The 4,628-nt window shown below is 39.6% G+C and overlaps 1 long non-coding RNA gene across 3 annotated transcripts; it reads right to left on the minus strand.

Annotated features, from left to right (window-relative positions):
- Nucleotides 1-570: 570 nt before the first annotated feature.
- On the minus strand, nt 571-4,627 carry LOC134460106 (uncharacterized). 3 transcript variants are annotated; one of them, XR_010036986.1, is made up of 6 exons: nt 4,297-4,627; nt 3,363-3,393; nt 3,139-3,209; nt 2,292-2,357; nt 2,080-2,148; nt 571-694 (listed from the first exon to the last, which is right to left on the minus strand). It is a non-coding gene; the product is annotated as an uncharacterized LOC134460106 (long non-coding RNA). The 3 variants fall into 3 exon arrangements; XR_010036985.1 differs by having other exon boundaries at nt 2,080-2,357; XR_010036987.1 differs by lacking the exons at nt 571-694; nt 4,297-4,627 and adding an exon at nt 3,804-4,030 and having other exon boundaries at nt 2,081-2,357.
- Between the last annotated feature and the right edge of the window lies 1 nt (nt 4,628).

Here is a 4,628-nt window from a genome sequence, read left to right on the forward strand (position 1 = left end):
ATGAAAAGGACACAGTTGGTAATAGGCAGCACCGTTTCAATGTGCAGCATAGTTGCCTACTCTGGTCACAATCCTACACAGTGCACCTTTAAGAAAATAATTTGTTTGGTTGCTGTGAAAAAGTGCTCTCTGGCTGGATTAGCATCCATGTGCACACATCGGACACAAATAAAATTCACTCTACATACAGTTCTTTTAGCTCATTGACTAAGTGCATTAGTCCACACTTGTAGGTGTGCGTGTGTGCGTTCATGCGCGTATACTGTATGCATGTGCGCGTGCATCTGGCAGTCCACCATTCATTTGGTTGTCCTCTTTGTGGACCACATTTGTGTTATTACCCAGTCTTATTTAAGTCTAGTCTTGGTATTTTGTTTGTCTTTAGTTTGGGTCAAAATCAACACAGTATGTACAAAACATATGCACACTCAAGTACTATTCTTAAACCAGCAAGGAGCTGGAAGTGCATACAAGCAAATTGATCTCTAGAAAAAAGGTACATTTCACTTAAAGAAACAAAAATAACTGCTGTTTTTTAGTTGCTGAAAAAAACTTTCCGATTGGGTGTCACGTGTGTGACAGACATACACTAAAACTGACAATGTCCTTTGGGTGGGATGCCCAATCTTCTGTCAGAGCAGATTCCAATAGTGATGTCTTCAATTGCTGCGTCTACGGCAACTTCATCCATGACCTATTCAACACAGACAAAAGTAAATAAACACAAATTAACCAAGCCATTTGAATTAACAAATAAATCAACATTAAGCTGGGCAGTAGGTTAGTGCAAAGTCCAAAGCATGTCCTCTGTTCCACTGTCAAGATTCTCAGTTGTAATTCTGATGTGGGACCTGGATGATGATTTAACGCTGGTGTGAATTGGCCTGAGGTTGTCAAATACCAGAGCCAAAGCTGTGTAGTTGCCTTCATTCTGCAGGGATGTCAAACTCAAACCCAGGGCCAATTGTGACCCATGAAGTAATTTTATATGGCCTGCAAGATCATTGCATAGCATGACAAGACTTTGACATGAACCTTGGTGTGTCACAGGAATACCAGTGGGCCCAGGCCAATGAAAAAAGTTCACTCTCATATGGAACAACACCCCAGGTCTACTGTGTCCTTGGCTGGGACCTACAAGGGGCTTGTAGTAGACAATCAGTGATGCCAATCCTCTATTTAAGGTGTTTCAGAGCACAGAGATGTAAGGATCAGTTCGTCTCAATTAAGAGAACAAGTTTCATTATGCATATACAGGTACGATATATATACTGTTCCTTGCGAGGAGACTTTGAAGGAAAAGTCTACTGCATTTCTCTGCTCTCTGATATTCTCTGATCTGAGATGAATTGAGAACCTCTCTGGCGTTTGTGCATGCGTGCTTATCTGTCAAGGGGCTGAAATAAGAAGTTATTACAGTTTTCCCCATCTCAATACGTTTCCCTGATAACTTAAGTGATTAAAAATAAAACATGCAATATTCTAGGCAGACATACAATGGGCAATATAATGAAAAGCGTAACACAGCTGGTGCACTCTGTGGACTCTGATTTCTACCCCCCCTCCCCACCCATCAGAGAGAAAAACATGTGTCAACAAAGTGCTCTGAGATATTATACACTTCATAGTAGTGTTCATTTTGTTTCTACATAGAAGATATTAATATTTCTTTTTGTTTAGCTGCACATGCATTGTGTAGTAAGTGTATTGGAATAAGGAAACCGTGGGATAGCTTGCTCACTTTCAACTGAAGCCTCTCAATGTCATGTTGAGCATAGCACAATGCATACAAACTAACTAGTGTCACACTCCACACTGAGCGTGGGAACACCAGGGAGGTAGTCATCAAACTTCTCAGATCAGATCATCTTGTCTCAGATAACTCCAATTCTAGTACTAAGCAATAATCTAATATTCACTGGTCAGAGTACGACAAAATTTAAATATAAAAATTCGAGAAGCAGCTCCTTATACCACTGGAATATTTAGTCACCCCCTTTCAGGTAACAGCTCATTTAAAGCAGGAGTCAAGTTGTTAAGGTGCACTGGGTAGGGTTGTGGCCAAAGTGAATGCTTTACCTTGTGGACTTGGAACAGTGCAGGGCATTGCAGTGGGACTGTGGTGATTCTTTTCAATTCAGCACTGATCTGAAAAGACATAAAGAGCCCAAAGGATTTAACAATCAAATCATTAACATTAGGAGAAAGCCACACACACATTCAAGAAAGGAGATAAAATGCTGTAATTCACAAATCAAAACATTTAAGACAATCCGAATTGAATGTCTTACCTTGCAAACTTTGAACAGTGCAGGCCACTGTGCCAGAAGTCCTCAGAAATGGTGCATCTTGTACAACTTAATGAAATGAAGAAAGAAAGAAAGAAAGAAAGAAAGAAAGAAAGAAAGAAAGAAAGAAAGAAAGAAAGAAAGAAAGAAAGAAAGAAAGAAAGAAAGAAAGAAAGAAAGAACATTTGTAACCTGTGCAGCATGAGTTCTGGAAATAAACTACTTAAAAAAAATCACTCTCTGCGCCTTTAAAATCACAGACTGTATCATGATCTGCTTCAATTGTCATGGTACATGTTGGAGAAATTCAGATTTCCAATATTGACGCCATGCATCCAGCCTAAAACCATGTCTGTCCCACTACCACTTCTTGACCATGAGCATGGGACAGTTTACTTTGTACTACTCACTTGGTTAAGATCACACATGCTTGACACCATCCGAAAAAATGTGTTCATGTTGGTGTCATCAGACCACAGGACATGGTTCCAGCAATCCATATCTGAAGTCTGTTTGTCTCTGATGAAACCATGATGAACACATTTGCTTTATATTGTTTCAAGCATGTGTGATAGTAGCCAAGGGAGACGTATAAAGAAAATAGTCCCATGTTTACGGTCAAAAATGGTGGTGGGACTGATTTGTTTTGGGATTCTATGAATGGCATCAACATTGGGAAGCTGACTGCCACCAAAAGAAACATGCATATGAATGTACTGGTACCATGACTACTAAGGCAGATCATGATCCTCTCTATGGGGTTTTAACATGCATGGGTGTAACTCAATAGTAAAAAAGGCTTTCTGCTCAGGAACCATCAAGTAGACAGGCAAAAAATACAGAAACTTACATCAGCCAATTCAGCAACAGTTGCTTGGATTGCAGGGGAACTGTGGTTATTCTTTTGAATTCAGCACTGATCTGAAAAGGCATAAAGAGCCCAAAGGATTGACAAATCATAAACATTAGGGAAAAGCCCCACACACACACACACACACACACACACACACACACATTCACACAATATAAAAACAATATAAAAACCTTATAGACAATCAGCATTGAATGTCTTACCTTACAGACTTCGAACAGTGCAGCAGAAGTCCTTAAAGAAAGAAAGAAAGAAAGAAAGAAAGAAAGAAAGAAAGAAAGAAAGAAAGAAAGAAAGAAAGAAAGAAAGAAAGAAAGAAAGAAAGAAAGAAGGAATTGGTGAGGTTAAGCATTTAATAAACAGCACAGGATTCGTGAATGAGGAGCATGCATTCTGTAAACTAGGCTACTTGTAAACAATGCTCCACTTAAAAGAGGAAGATATAGGCAAAGTAAAACGAGATAAGGCAGTGCATGCTTTGCATTGCACCATAAGTGCAACTAAAAAAAAAGTGATATGCACTTCAATAAATAGGATACTATTCCCACATGTTTCATCCAATTCCCTGTGCAAAGTTTAAATTCAGGTTATATGCACTCTATCTAGGTCGGTTGTTCTTTGACTTCGTGTGCAGGAAAGCTTACATTTCATTAATCTTCGGTTAAGACCACAAGTGCATGTGTGCATTAAACACCTGGGTTGGATAAGAAAAGAAAACTTTAAAAATAGAATACTTGGCTTAAAATGAACACACCGAAACGACGCCAGCCCTCTGTTCTCGTGAGCATGCAACGTGTTCGATCAAGTTCTAGTTCTGTGCATACCCCTCACCACCCCTCCCCCATTAACGGATCAGACCCTCCCGCGCAAATATAGCTATTAACTGAAGATGACCAGCTAGATTGTAGATTGCAGTTTTTACTACATCCTTTGAATATCCTAAATGTACATATTTTCCATTCTTTTCTAAAATTACATGGGGCATAGCCAACTGCATGTGTTTGCAGTGCACCTGTTACTAAGCAAAGAGCACTGCGCGGGTAAATGTAGTAGAGTCTAAGCTCAGCTTCCACACACAAAAGACACAAGAGCAGTAGTACATCGCCCACCATAAATGAAAGTACTTCAGTTACTTACTCAATTTCGTGTATATCTTCACACATGACAACACTATTCCAGCGAGATGAGACTGAAGAGTAGGACCGGGCTGACTGAGGCGAACGATTCTCTGGCTTGAAACTTTCCGGCTTCTTCTTGTCTTAGAAAGTGGTGCACTAGCGCCACCTCAGGACTGGAGGCCACCCCAGACACAACTTAATCATGTTCATTCAAAGCATTAGAAACATGCCAATTCAGCAGTCTCCAAGAACACATTATCCTTATTTGATGAAATCATGTTTACTCAAGGAATGTTAATGAATTGTTTTGCATCTATTTACTTTATATAGGTTAATTCAAAGACCCGCCAT

This window comes from Engraulis encrasicolus, chromosome 12 (genome assembly GCF_034702125.1).
Source record: "Engraulis encrasicolus isolate BLACKSEA-1 chromosome 12, IST_EnEncr_1.0, whole genome shotgun sequence".
Lineage (NCBI taxonomy): Eukaryota > Metazoa > Chordata > Actinopteri > Clupeiformes > Engraulidae > Engraulis > Engraulis encrasicolus.